Source organism: Harmonia axyridis, chromosome 1 (assembly GCF_914767665.1).
Source record: "Harmonia axyridis chromosome 1, icHarAxyr1.1, whole genome shotgun sequence".
Lineage (NCBI taxonomy): Eukaryota > Metazoa > Arthropoda > Insecta > Coleoptera > Coccinellidae > Harmonia > Harmonia axyridis.
In genome coordinates, this window is record NC_059501.1 from 31674768 (window position 1) to 31695525 (window position 20758).

Genomic DNA, 20758 nt, shown 5'->3' on the forward strand with positions numbered 1-20758 from the left:
TTTTTATCAGTGTCAATATGTTGTCCCAGGATCAGTAATCTCACGGTCCTGTTTCTTAGTCTCATGATCATTTTCTTCTGTTTGTTATCGAACAAGTTTAAGATCTCAATTTTTGTAGTGAATGTTTGAAATATCCGATATTATCATTTCGAAAACGCCGTTTCATCCAGCTTTCCAAAGATAATATTTCAATCGGGAGCAATAGTTAATATCACACGAATTATTTTGATAGACCGAATCAAGCACTCGATCAAGTTGTTGGCTAGGATTCAGACTCTTTCAGACATCAGATAATTTCGGATGACAGGTTGTTACTGCAGATCCGTTTGGCACGGATCTGAGACTTCCGTCCTCTAATAAGGTGTGGCAAAAATAAATGGTCAAAGGCGAATCATTGAGAGGTAGATATAAAAAAATTGTCATATTTATCGGTCTATTTAATTCTAGCCAGATGTCGTATATTCTTGCGCCAAGATCGTTTTAATCGAATACAGGAAGGATATTTATGAGTCTGGTCCTTATGATTTTCAGCGACGTTGACGTACAAACAGCCCGTTGGCTTTCTCTGGAAAACCGGTCAATTTCAGATATCGTCGTGAATTATGATTTCGACGTATTCTCATGATTTACATTATTGGGAAATAAGTGAGACTTATCGCACTAGGCGCCGAATTGCTGCCGCCATCAAGAGTCCTCAATTCATCATTCTGAGCTGTTTCGAGCAATTATCCATTAATATATTGTGTTCCTTTGTGTCGATTCACCTTCATCCATAACTCCAAGCTCAGTGTCGCTTATCATGCATTGTTCTTTTTTGTGCGCTTATTCTTTAACGATTACTTGGTTTATTTTTTCTTTACGATGTCATGATTATAGGGAACAGTGCTCACATTTTACCCAAATATCTTTCATTTTCTAATTTTGAGTCAATTCATTCATTTCACTGCAAAATTTATTCAGCTGTCGAATAATTTTTAAATGTTTGCGTCTGACCACTGAAAATATTACTTTCCTTATGTTGTCTTCTATAAACAGACCTTAGCTAGAAAAAATTTCAGGGGGTCCGTTGACCCTCTAAAAAAAAAGTTATTATAAAATAGAAAAAGTTGAGATTATGTGAAATTAGAATCCCGTATTTCTGAAGAAATTTTGGGGGGAGTCCGAACCCCATCGGACCCCCTTGCTACAGCCTTGCAAACAGATATCTTTATTTTTCGAATTTTGAGTCGTAACAAAGCCAACCAACCTAACCTAACAAAATTTTAAAATTAATACAAATTTGTGTCTTCCAGAAAATTTCCCACGAGGGGTCAATTCAAAGTTCGGGGGGGCAAAGTATGCGAACATTTTAGAAAAATATTAACTCGAAAAAATTTTCAGAACATTTCATTGATAAAAGGATGTTATCAAGGAAATTAATAAAATGAAAGTCAAATTTGAATTTACAACATGTGAATTTTTCGTTCGTAAAGTAGAACGCCGTAACTGAAGCTGGGTGCCCTCATTCTTTCCTTGGGGGACACTGCCACTCCGGAAACATACTTGAACTGAAAGTAACACTGGTTCACACAACTCGCACAAATTTATCTAAAAGCTCTCGCAGAGATCTAGGAATATGATATTAACACACAGACAAGAAATTAAACAGTATGCAGTATTATACAGGGTGTACCTGAATAACACCGAAAAAATGTAAGCGGTGATACTGTGATGAAAATGAAGGTGAGTATTTGGTATAATTTTTTTTTTTGAAAACCTTCACTCGGAAAAGTTACAACCATCCGAAGATTAACAAAAATTTTTAAACAAATATTATAATTGTATTGTCGATATTCGACAAGTTTTTGTTCATTGTTTGTTCACTATTGTTTTAGTTGTAGAAGATTTGGGCTAGTAGAAACATAATTTGGTTGCTTCTTGTTCAATAAAATGCTATTCAACATGAGCTTGCCATACATTTATGTTTTTCCAGTAAATTCTCAAATTTTCGAAAAAATTATAAAAATGTTAGTGAATAAATTAGGCTTTTCAGCCATGTTTTTTCAAAAGGAAAATTTTCATCCAAAAAAAAGTTGTAAAAAAAATATTTTAGGGGTTGAATATTTCAACCCCTTCTGAGCATTCTTCAGGGTTGAAAATTTCGAAAAGTGTAGTTTCATTGACAAATAATATTCAACTAGTTTCGTGTCTTCAGCTCAATAAACATGAAGAAAAAAAAATTTTTTTTTTCATTTTCGGAGGTGTATAACTATTCTGAAGGGAAGTTTTTCAAAAAATGTTTTACCTGATACCACCCTTAATTTTTATCACAGAATCACCCCTTACATTTTTTCGGTACACCCTGTATATTAAACAGTTAACAAATATAGAATATTAAACTAAAAATTACTGAGATGAATTGAACAAATAAATATTCGTTGAAGAACAAATTATGCCCAATGTTGAAGAAGGCCATCTGAATTTTTGCTTAATACCAATTTCGAAGAAGAAACTTATCGAATTGAAATGTAATAATTGGTTATGAATAATATTTCAGAATATATTCGCCAAATGTGCGGCAATAATTATTTATAAGTTATTGAAACTTATAAATATATTTATCTATAGAAAACAAGTGTTTCAGAAACACTAATCCCATTCAATACTGCACGTGAATGCAGCTTTTATCATTTCGCAAGTTAATTTATCAAAATGGCAAATGAAGGAAACCCAAATGAAATCAATCAAGGTAAAAAAAGAAACATTATACTGATTTTATATTCACATGAAGTATGAGGAAATTGATACAAAAAAAAATAACATTTGTGGTCGTAAATTATGATAATATAACACAATTCAAGTTATCAATTGATTTCATTTATCTTCATAATTTTTTTCAACGGAAGTTAGTCGTTCAATAGATTCGAATAAATTTTTTGATCAAATACTGGAATAGAAATGACTTCCTGCCTACTAGGATCCGAAATAATTTTCCGCGAACTCGGATAGAAATAATCTCAGTAAGCTTAGCTGGCACTAGGTTTCAAATCTAATTAGTTTCAATTTTATGTCTGAGCGATTGAAATATGATTTTTGTCAATCCCTTACTGATACTTACAGTGAAAGATGGCAGTAAACTTTTGATATCCAGAGTTTTCAAAAAAAAATCTTTATTTTAGAATTACAATGATGCTATTGCATGAAATTTGATACCTGTTTGTACCAAGATACATTTTTTGGTGTACAAACAATTCCAATTCACTTTGTCTGGCGCAGGATTCGAAAAGGAAAAATTCAGGGACAAAATGCTGAGAGTTTCATGGGTTGATTTTTGTATGAAAATTATGTTTTTTGAGGTTATTCAGTTTTTAATCAAGAAATCAAACAACGGAAATGTTTTTGTTATATTTCTTATTCGTTTTTGAACCAAGTCGAGCCAATACGAAAATAAAGTTAAAAGTAAAATAGATCGAATTTATTCAGGAATTAAAGAAAATTTCAAAAATAATTGTTAATTTGAGAATAAGCAATGCCGTAGCATTCTTTCCCCTAAAATATTCAATGCTATATCCATATCAACGCCACTGGTAAAAATAATAAAATTGTGTGAATGTATATCAGAAAATTTATCTTGATGCAGTGAACCGTGTACCAAATTTCATAGAAATATTTGTAATAGCGTCATTGTGGTTTAACAAAAAGTTTTTTTCTAGAAACTTTACCATCCTGTATCTCAAAACATATAATATACGAAGCTTTTTCTTTAAAAAGACTGCAAGAATCGTCCCTTTATATATTTACATACCATTGTATTGTATTTTTTGATAAGCCTTAAAAATCACTTATAAATTCAATCCGTGACTTTTTCATTCTGAATTCTTTTATAAGGTTATTTATAGCCTGGCCACAAAAGAATAGAATGATTTTCAGGTCCTCCCATATATATAAAATCGCCAAAAGTTTTTATTTCATTTCGATGCTTAAAATGTTCTCAGATCTTTTCCATATAAATTTATTATTCGTTTATTCAATTTCAGTGAAATTTCTGGAAACCTACAATAATGTAGTCTTCGAAAAAAATAATAACCTTTATATCATACAAAAAATTTTTTGTTAGATATCTGAACAAGTGAAGTTGCTCATCGAATTATTTTTCTCTTTCATGTTTCAAACAAGAAACTGTATAAAATGTTTTGGTATACAATATATTTTGTTAACATTATAGGTAAAAGTATCCGCTAGTCTATCAAATACCCTTTTTCATGATTCATTAGCATAAGAGATAATAAAAAAAAGTTTTTCTTTCTAATTTCATAATTCCAACTTTGAGTGAAAAATATTTGCAATAAAAAAAATTATAGAACAGACCATCCATCGTCTTTGCTAATGTTAACCTTTTAAATTCGTATAAGTAATAAGTATAATAGTAGGTATTTATTTCAACATTTTATTCCGTCATAATTTTGAGATGAGCGAAAACGGCTCAAATACGTCGCGTTCCCCATGTTGTAATATCTATTTCTGCCTTGTCAAAGATAGCATAGCACAGACAACTTCCGTACGAGATCGACTTTCACGTTCCTCAATGAAGACCAAACTCTTCATCCATGCCTCATTTGGAGTTAATTCTTTGGCTCGCGATCAGGTGATTTTTGATTGTGAAATTTTAGCGAGAATTGCAAACCGAATGCAATTTTTGGTTGTATAATGAAATCTGAATGGAAAAGTGGAGTAAGTCTCTGAATTCATTATTCTGGATATGAAACAACAATCTCGAATTGAATTATTTTGAGGAGAATCATTAAAATTTATAAGTAACTAAACCTGAACACATATGACGCATATCATTCAAAAACTGAAAATTTATGGAATGTGTCGTAAATATTTTCTTGGGTATTAAATACTCGCTTATGTATTACTTTTCCATCCATCCTATCGTAGGTTAATAAATTCTCTTATTTCTTATTCAGATAATCTTGTTTCAATCCAATTCTATTTATATTACATAAAATTGTAAAATCCTTCTAGAATTTTCTCATTATATGGTTTCATTTCATTTTATTTTTATTTTATTCGTCAAAAATTTTAATTCAAAAGAACAATCGAGAAGACCGTGATGCTACACAATGTCAGGTTTTGGAAACAAAATCATATCAGTTTTAAGACATATAATATAAAATTATTATAATATTTTGTACTCAATTTTACAATTTGTTACTTTTCTACACTATCGAGGAGAACTGTGAATATTTATTGAGTAATTGAATCATAAGAAGAATAAATATCCTGTTCTTTGATCTGCTCAATAATATATTAAGCTTATTCAATAATTCCATATTTTCGGCATTTCTACAACTAATCAATGATGTATGAAAGTAGGTATATAAAAAATAACAATACTTAGTATAAAGCTATAAAACTGGATACAAGATGATAAGAATAAATGTATATCAATTTCAGCTTGATACGAATTAGATTGATAATTGGGTGGCATCAGTTGTTTTTTGGCCAGGGAACTTTGTTGTCATATACCTACCATCATGATAATTTCAAGTGACTGCTTGTTTTTTTTCAAACGGATTAAGTTCCATGTCGTGATTCAGTAAATTCTTTTGGCTTTAGAATCATCGAATATCTTTTCGAATCATACTTAAACGAATGATCTATCCTCAGAAAACAAGCAAAAATTTATGTGACAATATATAAATGGGAGCGAAACATGAAAAAACAGGATTTTTCTCATTTTAGGAAAAGAAGAATTCATACTCACAAGCACATCATAGAACATATAATGTAAAATATTATACAGGAACACATATCCTCATATATCGGTCGATAAGAAGGTTCTTCTGAATTCTGATAACGAATCGTAAAATTTTTGATGTTGAAGTTAACAAATTTGGGACGGCCAGGGATTAAATTCCTTACAATTAATGCATTATATTTTTATCAATCTTAAATGGAATCAACGCAATCTTCATCCGATATAAACGCAATTATTTTCATCAAATATCAACATTCATTACACTCCTTCCGTAAATTTGACCACAAAATATCGTTTATCGTCTTCTGATAATGCACTCCATTTAGTTTAACGGTCTTAAATAATTCAAGGGAGATATATAGTATGATATCGTGGACGTTTCTCAATCAGAAATAGCCTCATACAGTTAGTTTATCGTTCATATACCTAAAATTGTTTTTCGAATATAATCAACTGAAAATTGGCAAAAATGTTCCTTAATGAAGTAACTCTGAGGAGAGAATTCGTATCTACACAATTAGTGTAGAAGTTTCTACACGATTGTTATGGGAAACAAGGTTCTGAGAATTCATTCATTAAATTTCCCCGAAATTTTTCCTGTTCATATATTAGGCCAACTGAAAAGTCCCCGATCTGATGCACAGATGGCGGTGCTAGTATTAAAACCATATAATTTTTAGTAAGTAGCAACCTTCAAACGGTAAGCGTCAAAATTTGACAGTAGTCCGACCATTAGTTTGGGAGATATTGCGTTGGGAGTGTAGCTACTTTTGTTATTAGAAAAAAGATGGAAAAAAAAATTTGGCTTGATGAAGAGTTTCCAGGGTCTGCCCCAAGAAAATCAACCATCGGGGATTGGTATGCTAAGATTGCTAAGTTAAAACGTAGTGAAATGAGCACCGAATACGGCGAACGCAGTGGACGCCCATTTGAAGAAAAAAAAGGTGCTGTTTCATCAAGACAATGCGCCGTGTCACAAATCAATAAAAACAATGGCAAAATTGCATGAGTTTGCCAGATCTGGCCGCCAGCGATTTTTGTCCGTTCTAAGACCTCAAAAGAATGCTCGCTGAAAAGAAATTTAGCGCCAATGAAGAAGTAATCGCCTAAACTGAGGCCTATTTTGAAGCGAAAGACAAATCGTACCACAAAAATGATATCGAAAAGTTGGAAGATCGCTATAAGCGCTGTATCGCCCTCGAAGGCTACTATGTTGAATAATAAAATCGAATTTTGCCAAAAAAATGTGTTTTACTATGGTAGACCGGGGACTTTCCAATTGGCCTGTAAAAGTAAATCAGTAAATTTAATTACTTCATTAAATTACTAAATTTCTGATCGTGTAGTTACATTCGATGATCTTATAAAAACATGTATCTGAATAGAAGATTCCAAACAAAACATAAAGCATTAGCAAAATATTCAAGTCCCAAGATGTACCTGACGATATTCGCAAGCGCAGATTGAAAATTGAGATGAAGAGTCGAAATGAATTAACTGTTTTGACATCAGAGGTAGCACACTTTCATGAGAAGCTGAAATCAATTATAATTAAGGCCATTCTAAAACCTATTCAACATCATCCATCCGACTGGACTATAATTTACGAACATTAAAGCGAAGAGGAAGACATAAAACACATTATTAAATCGCCAATAGATTTGTAGAATTAATATTTGAAAACGTAAAAATCTTCCTCACGTAGACATAGTATCATCTGCAAATTATAAGGTTATTTCGCGGGCCCAAATGTAAATGTTGAGTTGGTCCAAATTGCCAACAGGTGTCCGATGACTGTAAATTTCGGCGGAACCTATAAATAACTATTTCACGACCGACATTATGCGCGTCGTAAAAAGCAGTCCTCTTGAGTGCCACTTCATTAACAACTGAATTGAAACAGAGAGCACTGAAGATGGAGACAAGCAGATTGAATTTTTTGTCGATGCCTATGCGAAATCGGTAAATTTATTTATGTTTGTTACTTTCCCAATACACAACTAGCATTATACAGGGTGTCCCGTAAAGACCACGTCAAACCGGGGGAGAATGTAGATCAAAGGATAACCCACCTGCTTTGGCAAAATTCCCATTATAAAAGTCTTACCGTTTTCGAGATATATACTTTATATTTTCTCTACAAATATTGTAAAGAATATATGTTTTCAATTACTACGAATACTTCTTTTATTGAATGCATTTACATTTTCTATGATCTATCTATTTATCATTTGTTTTGTTCCATAGTTTCAAATGACCAAGAACATAACATCTTTCATTGTTTTACTTTAAAAAAATATTAAATATAAATGTTCAAATATGTATATAGGTAAAGGTTATTTATAAGAATTGGAAACTTATATTTAATTTAACTTTATATAAACACTTTCTAAATGATCCTTTTCTTGATCGGTTATCAATTTACTATATAAAGTGTATATTTAAGTCTAATCTTGGCCTTCCTATTATTTGTTTCCACCAACCAATCCAAGTTCAAAATAATTTAGGTATATGGGTGGCTGTAAAAAAAAATCATTTCATATTGTGAGATTCTCAAGTCTACAGCTGAAATGGTTCATTGTGAATGAGTCAAACTATCCTGCTAAGGTATATTGAAACCAGCTCCATTGAACTTAAACAGCGCTAAATCCAATTTGAGGTATAAAAAATCATAGCAAAATACTATTCTCAAGAGGTTATTCTAAATCATATGTACCAAGACGGACTGACAACTCTTTACCACTCCTAACTCATTCTTGTCTTTTCACAATTTTATGAAGCATAAGCGACTAAAAATCATTTCGATATCACAAATTTTACCATATTAATTCGAGTTAATGAAATTTTATGTTTATCGTTCAGGTCAAACTCCTAAAATTAGTTGCACATAAACACATTCAAAATATTTTCGCACATTAATCACATTTGTCAAATATGTTTTTTCTAACGTCCATGTAGTGTGGAGATACGATCAAGTATTCAATGTTCTCAGACCAAATGACCTTCCAACCTGCCCTTGAACCGCGACGTTTCTGCAATAATTCCACATCCTTCAGAACAGTTATACCGACAATTTTTAGCCACTCAAGAATTGGTTAGTATCTCTAGCTTTCGATTAGACTAACAGAGTGTTAATTGTTGTGACGCATGTTGAAAATAATCATAATTATGAATTATTATCATCATAGGTTTGAGGAATGCCACGACAGTTCAGCTTGAAATTGATCGGTTGCATTGAGTAGAACATGTGATGCCAGTGAACAAGTGTTCCAAATCAAGGCCGCTTCTATCAGACTGCTTGGCGCTGCTAGGCCTGGCTCTGTTCTCTCACTGGCAATGTTTCTAGTCCGACAAACTTTACCAACGCGAAGTTCGCTCTCTACAAGGCAGTACTTTTCATACTTATCTATAAGGACTCTGTGAAAAAAATTTAGACCATTTCAATTATATTAATTCGCACAAAACATCCCCAAAGTTCAATGAACTCAAACTAACATGGATTTCATGAAGTTGTTTTCTGAACGATCGCCAACATACACACCTACTATCACATAACAGTCCAACTCGAATTATTTGTTAGCTTGGAATATTTTTCAAATTCAAAAACATTTTATGTACATAATAGTTGAAGAAGTGAGGATCGTTGTTTTTTGAAATGGGGTATCTTGTAGGTCATTTTTTGGTAAGCGCAAATGTATCATTTTCTTCATTTTTATTATTTTTATCATTCCATTATATTAGAGTGAGTACGCACCTATATCACCTGCCAATAATTCAAACCAATAATATTTTTGTTGAAATAAAGATCTTATTATCACACTGCGTGGTTTACACCTGAGTTTATTCTGAAATCTCATAGTCGGAAATTTTTGGATGAAATCATGGGTAATATTAAACGTGCAAAAAGGTCTAATTTTCTAATTATGTACTACCTCAGAGTGAAAAACATAGATAGAGGGAGCATATATCATTTGCAGTAAGCAAATTTTATCCCTAACATAAACTATCAAATTTGACATGAAGCGCGCGGAAATTAAAACATATCAGTGATTCAATATTTCACTTAATTCGCGAGTTTCTCCACAAAGAACGCGATTCTTATGTCCCATAGTGAATCAGCGTTTCATAATTAACCAAAAATATATTGGAATAAATACCTAAATATATCAGAAATTCAGAAAACTAACTTCAAGCTCGCCAAACGACGTGAAACAACCGATGACATTAGGAGAGCAAAAGTTGCCAAACCTTAGATTTCAGCAGGTAGATACAGATAATAATAAATATTCTGCATCCTATAAATTCGACAATTAGGAAAAATAAAGGATTACAAACATTCAAATTTGCATATTTAATCGGGAATCACTCAAATATATATATTTCATTCAATATAATATACATTCATAACGATATAGTAAAATTGTGGATTTGAAAATATATCACAATCCGACAACGTAATCTAACCATGTTTGGGATACTTAAAAATTGCGTAGGTATACTCCCTCTAATTATGTTTAATACCACCACTAAACTTTATTTCAATGTTCTTTCCAATTTAGTGTTTGAAATGAAGAAAGTTGAAAATATTTCAAAGTTTGATTTCATTAATAAATTAACTGTGTTGAACATTATTTTATAATGCGAATTATGTAATATTTTCAGAACTTTGACACACAACATTCTATTCGCAATGCAAACTACAAAAGAGATGATTTCTTCGATATTTATTGTGAAAATAACCCATAAAAGACTATTGCATTGTTAACGAACAAAAGGAAAACCGAATTACTTATTAATAAAAAGGACAGTTGGACAATAACAAAATTTCGATAATACCTCTCAGAGGGTCTTTGAGCGCTGGTCCTTCGAACGTCTTTATCATTTCTACACGATAACTTCATTTTGAGCCGGAAATGTCTCAAACTTAAATATTCAATCCACTGATGAGGATTCGTGGTCAAATTCAATTCTGTCCGTCCTTCAGACTGTAAACACGATAACTCTCGAACAGGAGATCTTGAAATTTTGGATTTTGAAAGCAACAGTTAGGTGTTTCCGTAAATAAGGTCATCCGATATTTTTCCTAATAATTTCAAAATTACTAATTCTATGGAGATGAAATTTCCTATTTTAGATATAGAATAACAGTTCAAAGCTTTGTGTAGAATTTCATGTTGATCGCATCATCACAGCCATAGAAAATTCAAATAGTATTAAAAAAAATTCAATTCACATCAGATAACAGGGACATCATAGTAAATCACATCACATATATAACATAGTTATATGAGATAACACGTATCTATGATCTCCAATATGCGCATGAATAAACTTCCTTTCAAAAATCCCTGACACCAAATCAGTGCTTTTCACAAATTCCAAATGATAATTCGCATTATGTTAAGGAAGTTCTTAACAGAATGCTAAAGATTATTTTGAGTATTATATGAGGTAATTACAATAAATCAATTTGAAAGAACAAAGTATTGGGCTGAAGCTAAATAGGCATATCTCAAACTAAAATAAATAATCTATAAGGTTATTACGATTTATAATCTTATACTAAGAGTGATTAAAAAGCTCTGTAATAGTTAAAAAAAACACTGAAAATGTGAAAAATCACATGTTTCAACTTAAGAGAATGTTTGAGTTCAATCTACTTCAAATCCATTTCTGCTAAGCTACTAAATCATATCGTTGTACTACTGGAAAGGAATTCATTCACTATCATGGATAACTAGTTTTCATTGCTTTTTTTCAAACACCGGGTGTCTTTTCAGAACTGTAATTACGAGTAACTCTCATTGAGTTGATAGCAAACCAATTTCTAAGGAATGCCACTTTGTTGCAATTCTCTTTCAGTTCCTCTATTAGTTTCAGACAATCTAAAGATATCGTGAACTTTCTTCGAATCTAATGTAAAAACTTCCTGTTAATTAATCAAAATTTTTTCCAATGTGGATAAAACGCATATTATGTTCTCATTGATCAGACTGCAAGTTATCATTCGAAACGTTCATTTCTCGTAAATATTCAAGGGATACTCTCGGAATATAAAAAGTAAAGCTGTTGGAAGAAGACCCCACGCAGTGTTGTTGGTATCTCCAAGTCGATCTTATCGAAAAAGAATAAAAATATATCTGCAGACTCTTATTTACCCGCCATCGTTGATGCAGTTAAATTGGTATACTAGGCTATTATAGTCGAGTTAATTTGATACGAAACCAGTTGGCCATGGAAATCTGGTTTGATTTCATCCATTTCCAACAAATCATAATGTCATTCGTAAAATCATATTATTCACGATACGTGGTTAGCGAACTTGTTCTTCGGTGGTGGCAAATACATCGATAGCCTGTTTTTGTGATTTACTGACCTTTGTAGATCCATACTGATTTCGTCATTTCCTTTTCCTGGGTACCGGGGCAATAAAGGTTGTCCAGACCTTGCTTTCATTCATTTCTGTCTTATCGGCAGGCGTCAGACGAATTTCCATGTTCGAACTCCTATTGGTCGGAACTATTCTATATTGGATTTACGATTTTGACCTTAGCTTCGAATTTGAATGAACCTTTCTCTTATCGAGCTGGAGAATTTTTGGTTCATGATAATAAAAAATATTTTATTCCGGAACAAAATATCAGACATTACATTAAATTTTCATAGATCTTTTCGAAGGTCAAGTGTCAAAAAACTAGCGGTAACTGATTAATGAAACATGAAATATATGTTACTTATTGATATATTCTTAGCAATAAAATTATCCAAACATTTGTTGAATTTATAGGGTAAATGCACTGGTTCTCGACCAGTTAACAGAAACATCGATTTCGAGCACGATTTTTTTCACACATAAACTTATCAAATTTTAATGGTGTTGGTGTTCATCGATTCTTTGTCGAGTTTTAAATGATTTGTCATATAATTTTAAGCGTTCTTTCCGCATTTAACCTTTGAAATGTGAAAACTTATAGAAAATCTCAATAACCTTCGGTTCTCGACCACGCCGCAGAGTTCTCGACTAATAATAGTGGCCGCTCCACTTAAAAATTTTATAAAAAACTTTAGAGCGAGATGAGTGATTAGTTCTTACTTTCGTACCGTACCATCGACATCACTACCTATCACTCAGATGGGTTTCAGATGAGGTAATCAATAAGAAACACTGGGAACGTAAAAAAAAATTATTTTGCAAAAGTTTCCACTTTCTATAAATATTTCAAAATAGCAACTCATACATCATTATTTGGTTATTTTGCTCTTAATATCTATTTAGAAACTAATGAGTAAATAAAATATAAAACACCGACCACCAGTGGTCGAGAATTAAGTACAATCAAATTGGTTCTCGACCGCGAATAAATAAAGGGTAAAAATAAGTGTTTCAACGTTAATTCGGTGGTCGCAAACTAACATTCAGAAAGTAGATATATAAATGAATCAAGGTATCGAAAAAAAACGAAAATGATCCAACAGAAATATATCGGTTGAAATAAACAATTATTGAAGTAACATATTGGTTCTCGACCACTTTGGTCGAGAAATAAAAGATACAAATTTTCCAATACGAGTTCGCGACTGCCGAATATTGAACAAAAAAATATACATTTATTTGCTTTTTGATTGAACTACACTCGAAAATATATCTTATAGTTGATATGGAACAAAATATACACACATAATTCATTTAAAATAAGAAATAATTACTATTTTCTGGTCATATATCACAAAGCACTTTTCTAAGAGAGGACGAGAAAGAACCCTTTTCTATGATAGACGATTATAAAGTAATTTTTAGCACGAAAACTTTGACCTATACCACTACTATGCAAACTATATTGGAAGGGTAGAATGGTCGAGAACACGTACCGCGAAAATATTTTGCACTACATGATATATTTTTATTATTATTTTATCTCAAATCACGGAATGGTCGAGAACCAGTGCCGGTCGGCTAACCAGTGCATTCACCCTATTCTAGAATTGACTACCGCCACGTTGTTTGATAAAAAGTCTTAAACTAAAATTGGTTATAGCACTGCAAAATCCAGTCTCGAAAGAATTTTGACAATACTTGGAAAATCCTTTTTGTAAGATCAATTTTCGGCAAGATAAAATGAATGATAATGAAAGTTTTGTTTTATGAGATTATTGTCTACCATTTTTTATAATTTAGTTAGATTCGAATTCATCTCATCACTATACTATACACGCAATAAATTATTCTCAGTGATTTTCAGTACTATAAGCGAGTTTTATTTGATTTTGATTATAAAATTCTGTAATGCAAAATTTAAATACAGTGGTACAAGAGGAGATGTGAGGATACAAGAAATATTCAAATCGTAAAATCCTATCGACCGAGTAGAGAAAATAGAATAGTGAAATGGCGGTCAAAGCTATACTAAAGTACTATTTATAAATGCACTTGCCTTGATCTGCACCATTCAAAATTTGAACGTTACTTCTCACGGCTTCAATGCGATAGGTCAGTTACTGCTTTTGCCTTGAGGGCTCATAACTGGAAATGACAATTGTTCCAGTTTTAACAAACGATTCTGTAAGTCGATATTATACATTTTCGAGATTGCCAGTTTGAAGTAGATGTGAAAGGTCAAACAATAAATCTAATAAAACTGTTAGACTATTAGGTATATATAGGAATAACTATAAATTTTCAAATTTTATATTTCACAAGAATTGAAATATTGTTAATCAGAATGGCCTTTTTATATTTTTCTGGATTAAGCATGGAAAATTCGTTTTAAGCTCGAGTATAAGGGAGAACTAAAGAAATAAGAACTTACAGCATTCAATAAAAATCTAGTTTTCGAACTCCAGAATGAAAAACATACATATTTTCTTTAAATCAATCAACTCTATAAGCAATCGGAATAAGGAGTATGTTTTTTCCTCAGAATAACAAGAATAACACAGGCCAATACACATTTTGGTGCCTGCGATTTTTTAACTGTTCCTGAGTAATTTTTGGATGCAGAGTGTAAAAAAGTTCTCAGATTTTGTCTATCAGATCTAGTTCTTGAGATTTTTAAAAAAATTGTGTATATAATTTACGTTATAACTGTTATAATATATAATATTACTATTGACAGTTAAAAAAAACAAAGACACATGGATTTAAGTATTTATTGCAAAAACTTAATTTACATAATTACATTAGTCACTAATCATATTAAAATTTTCTTTTATACGATTTTCTAGAATGGAGTTTACTAGGGCAGTCTCGCTGAAGGCTCCAGCAGTAGTCCGCCATCATGTGGCTATCCCATCGTCCTTGATTACGATCTTCCATAGTTTTAATATCCTGGTGGAATCTTTCCCCCTGTTCTTCACTACAATCACCTAAGTTTTCTGGAAAACGATCTAGGTGGCTGTGGAGGTAGTGAACTTTTATACTCATGTTACAGCCGATAATATTAAAATTTGAAAGCATAGTTTCCACTAATTCTACGTAATTCTCTGCTTTATGATTGCCAAGAAAATTTTGTACTACTTGAACAAATGAACTCCAAGCGTTAGATTCAGTCTCGTTCATTGATGTGGTGAATTGTGGATCTTTAACAAGTTGCCTTATTTAAGGACCATCAAATATACCAGCTTTTAGTTTTTCCGTGCTAATGCCAGGAAATTTACGTGACAAATACCAAAAACAATTTCCATCTCGATTTAAGGCCTTCACAAATTGCTTCATTAGGCCTAGCTTGATATGCAAGGGCGGAAGTAAGATTTTTTCTCTTGAAATCAAAGGTTCGTTGATCACGTTTTGTATTCCTTGAATCATGACATCTCTTGAAGGCCAATTTTTGTTAACCCAGTGCTCATTTTTAGCTCTGCTGTCCCAAAGGCACAAAAAACAAGGATATTTTGTATAACCACTCTGCTGTCCAAGGAGGAAGTTAACCATTTTTAAATCAACACAAAATGACCACTGATGTTCTTCGTATTTAATTTTTCTCAAAACTAATTCTATTGTTTCATATTCTTCCTTCATGGTAGTAGAATGACCAATAGAAATTGAGCCATATTTGTTACCGTTATGTAAAAGAACACATCTTAAACTACGTTTTGAACTGTCAATAAAAAGGCGCCAATCATCTGGAGTGTATTCAGGCAAACCCATTTTTCTAAGAGCCCTTTTATATTGTTACAGAATACCAAGTCATTTTCCTGAGTGAAAAAAGGCAGCAGATCCTTATCTCTTTTACAATAAAATGTAATATTAGTACCTCGACAAAGTAGATTTTTTTCTTTTAATCTGGATGCAAGTAATTCAGCGGATTCCTTTGAGAGATTCAGGTCTCTTATAAGATCGTTATATCATTCAACCTGTAACGTGTATCTCAAAAACTAGAGCTGATAGAAAAAATCTGGTGGCATTTTTGGAATCAGCACATTAAAAACTTTTAAAATCAGATGTTAGATTTCTGGCACCAAAATTTTTTTTTCATTTTGTTGGCCTGTGTAATCAGAAGACCTTTTTATATTTTTCTGGATTAAGCATGGGAAATTCGTTTTAAGCTCGAGTATAAGAGAGAACTAAAGAAATAAGAACTTACAGCATTCAATAAAAATCTAGTTTTCGAACTCCAGAATAAAAAACATACATATTTTCTTTAAATCAATGAACTCTATAAGCAATCGGAATAAGGAGTATGTTTTTTCCTCAGAATAACAAGAATAATCTATTGATAGATATATTCAAAGTTTTATTGCCTGGTTTTAATACAGATTGGATTGATTCTTACTGAATGTTCGTTCTTTTTTGCTATATTTTTCACCTCAGGTGTAATGTTACTCTCCCTTTTTGGACTGAGTCGACTTCGTATAGATTCCCGTTTTCCCATCACATGCAATTTTTCACCCAGTGCTCTAACCGTGTGTCTACTTTCTCCACTCTCTAGAATCCAAATAGATAAGGAACATGATTCCGTTATTCTAGAACAGTGGCATCGATAGTATAAGTGATGTACTTTTAAAAAGGTCAATAAATTCGAAGCACACATACATAAACAAGCAGAGCTAATTGCTGAGCAGACAATATGAGCTGTTTGATTTGTTGCAATTATCATAAGCCAGATCTAGCTCGCTGGACCAGGGGCGGAGTCTTGGATTGGCGGGGTCAATAAGAATATTAGCCGAACTGTCTGGGCAACCGAATCTGCAAATCTAATTGTTAAATACCTACATATTCCTGAATATACTCATTATCTGAATCAAGTACTGCTAAAAGTTTCAGCAATGTCAACGAATTTCTGAATTATTACTTCCAGTAACGAAACTTTAAAACCGAATTAAAAATCAATCCATTCGCCTCCCAGAGCTCAATCAAAATCAAATCAGAGTTAAAAATCGATTTTAGGTACATATAAAAATGAAAAAAAGAAATGAAATTCGGAAAAGAATATTTCCCGAAAACGCAAAACTCGTTGATATCAAATAATCGTAACAATAGAAGTTCTTTGAAATTAAAAATTAAGTCTTCAATCGCAGTGTAGACTTCATCATTTTTTTAGACCATTAAATTTTTAAGTTGTATGTAATCCCCCCGAAATAAATAAATTTTTAACGGTCGAACTTTTTTTCACCCTTGACACGAATATGAAAGCAGAATAAAAAATATCGTTCCGTTTTTTATTTTTTTAATATTATTTCAAATTTTCGTGCTGACTCCTAACCTTCTGATTTGGGACTGCTACAATTCAATTCAATTGTCAATGATTTTAAACATCAAACACCCTTTATCTCGTTTATATTTCGAAAACTAGGTATATGGCATAAAACAACAATTATTCTGATGTCATCTACAGAACTATACAGAGTGTTTCTAAATAAGTGCAAAAGTTTTTGGGGGGTGAATCCGAGAGTGACTCTTAGTCGAAAATAAAATGGTTCATTCATGCAAATGAAAGCTGTTAGGCCTTTCCTAAGAAAATTACAAAAATGAGAATTTAAAAAAATTTTTTATTGAAATTGCAGAAGAATTAAAAAAATGGCATATTATTTTGATTTTATTGTGATATTTCGAAGGGGTTAAATATGCAACACCAGTATTTTTCACCAGATTTAAAAATTCCTCAATTTATAAATATGTGTGAAAAATAACGAATCATTTCACAAATTATTCAATTCGTATGTTGTTTCCGTAAAATAAATAGTTTCCTAATAAAAAAAAAAGAGATACGACATTTTGCATGAACGTTCATTAATTAGAACTTGATCAAAAAATGCAATTCTTTCAACTTTTCAAAAATTTCAAGAAAAAAATGATAATTTTTTTCTTCATTTTGGAAGTCTGTAACTTTTTTCAATAAAAGCCCTAAGAGCTTTTTTACACAAAAAATTCCCTTTAATTTTCGATAAGGATTTAGTCCCTAAAATTTTTCGCACGTATTTGGTGAAATCCTGTGTTATGTTTGTCTTGTTGAGGGTATATAATAATGCCTTATCCAAAAGGTTCTCCAAAATAAAAAAAATCGGATAACCAAGACAGCTCATAACCGTAACCATGTTATGGAAAGCAGAAACGCAGTATTGTTTTTATTTTGTTCAGATTTAAATATAGCTCTCATTGATCGGTATTTGACCAAAATAAAGTAATTACGACATTCTTAGACCACTGGGGCAATCAAAACGTTATCGTCTGTATTTTTGATTGTGGATCTAAGAGTTGTACGATTGAAGTCAAGTCGTATCGATAACCTCAAGGAAGTCCGATAAAGAAATATTTAATTCAAACCAATTTGTAGTCGGTATACAACAAAAACATTCTGATCATCATAGAAATTACGACATAGTGGTCTGAAAGTATAACATTGAAACGTGGTAATCTTGCCGAAAGAATTGTTGTGGTGAGTCCCTTTAGAATTGGCGTCATATATGCGCTTGTGTATTTTGGAATTTAAACTCCTTGTATTCAAAAACGTGGAATTGATATTCACTTGTGATCAACAATTTCTTATCCTGAAAGAAGAATTCTACTAGAAAATCTACGTAAGTTGAGAAAAGTTTTCACAAAGTTCTTCATTTCAACTAAAACTTTATAAGTAATAACTGGTTTTCTTCTAATAAATAATTGAATAAATGGCTACAAAGCCGATACTTTCGAATAGCGATATCCTGAACATAATTCAGTCTCCATCCTACAATTTCATGTAATACATTAATTTCATTTATAGATTAGAAACAGTTTAATACTAACGGACGTTCTCCAGTCCATTACAATTCTGGAACTCTATTCCACTTCTGTTTTTGGAGTAAACTTTCGTGAAGAAAAATAAGATAGTCGAAACACTCCTTTCATCAAAGGCTAAAAATAGCATGGACCAGTTTTTAATGATCAACTGTGCAATTTTCTAGACTGTAAAAATAATGTTCCAGTGTGTAGCAGGTGTGCCCCATGGGAGTATAGCATGAGGTAGAACGAAGGTAGAAATTGAGAGCGTATATAAAGATATATGTTTCGGAGATTACGCCGATAATAAAGCTTATACGATAAACGGGAAATGGAAATTACACATTTCCATCTTGAATATGAACTATCGAAAAATGGATTGAGATCGGCTATATAATCTCTTCATCCTGTTTAGCAATCGATTATGTCCTTATTTTCATTCTGCTGTTCTGGTTAGTAACCGTGACTTTGTTACACAATGAGCATTTCCTTATTGTGCATTGAGAGCAGAAGATTAGTACTGACAATTCCCAAGGAGACGCTTTCCATTGAGAAAATGCTGCAAATTTCACACAATGATTTATTAATTTCGAAATATCTCTATTTATAAATATTTATCTCATAATGAATATCATACTGTGGGGTTTGAAATTTTATTCCGAAATCACAAGATTTTGTATTCAGTAGCATAACAACAATACAACAAATATTTCTATATCCACAGTTTTAGGTCGTGAGTATTGTTTCTTTAATTTGAGTCTTCCTTTGACTTTGATTTTGATGGATCGGATTTTCAATCTGAAAATATTCAACAGGATAGGTACTGCAATCGATTTTGTATCAAATTTGTTATGAATATCTCTTGTAGTTTCTGGGCAATATTTGGTAGATGGGCAAATTTTTGAGCCTCGTTCCCTGTTCGGATTAATCTATTATTTGGTCACAATTTCTGTGATTATTGAATTTTGAACCGTCCAAAATTTTATGTTTTAACCTAATCATATTCATAGAAATTTAATCAGACAAATCAGAATTCATATTTTGGGTATTGATATAAAATAACAATTTCAAAATTCGTGCAAAATTTCATTCTAATTTTCAAAAACTCTACTGAAAAAAAACAGATTTTTTCATGATGAGCTCATATCGGGGTGAAATTTCCAAAGAAGGATATGAATTGCATTTTTTCTGTGAGAATTTTTTATCTATTCCCATTCTCAGTTCTTCCACAGCTCGGTTTAATTTTTTTCCTAAAAACAACCCAGAAAGCCCGTAGAATAAAAGCGAATTGAATTCAATTAACTGACAATTGGTGTCGTTTACTTTAATTGAATGATGAGAAAGATCTTAATCGAACTGTTGGACATCAATTTCATGGAGAACTTGATCAAAAATCAATGATTAAATAATTTGCAGTACACACCTCCTACAAGAACTGATGCATGCCAACTATACAGCTTCGATAATGAATTAAAACATAAAACGTCATTTAAACGTTAATTTCAATCATACCAACCCATTCTAGATTCATCAATAAAAATAAATAATTGAAATAATGCAAGTCATTTCAAATGATTATCTGAGTTATTTATAGACATATTTCTCAGAAATCAGTGAAGGTTGAACTCATTTCTAGTGCCCAATCAATTAACCAACAACAAACCTGTTCAGTTTTTATGATAGATTTCGATTTTGTTTTTCATTTTATTATGAATGAATTTTTTGCTCCCAAATACGCTGTAATATACGAATTTTATTCAAAATTTGTCCCATAAAAACCTGTTCTTGAAACACTTCTGAAAATTAAAAAAACTGTCATTATA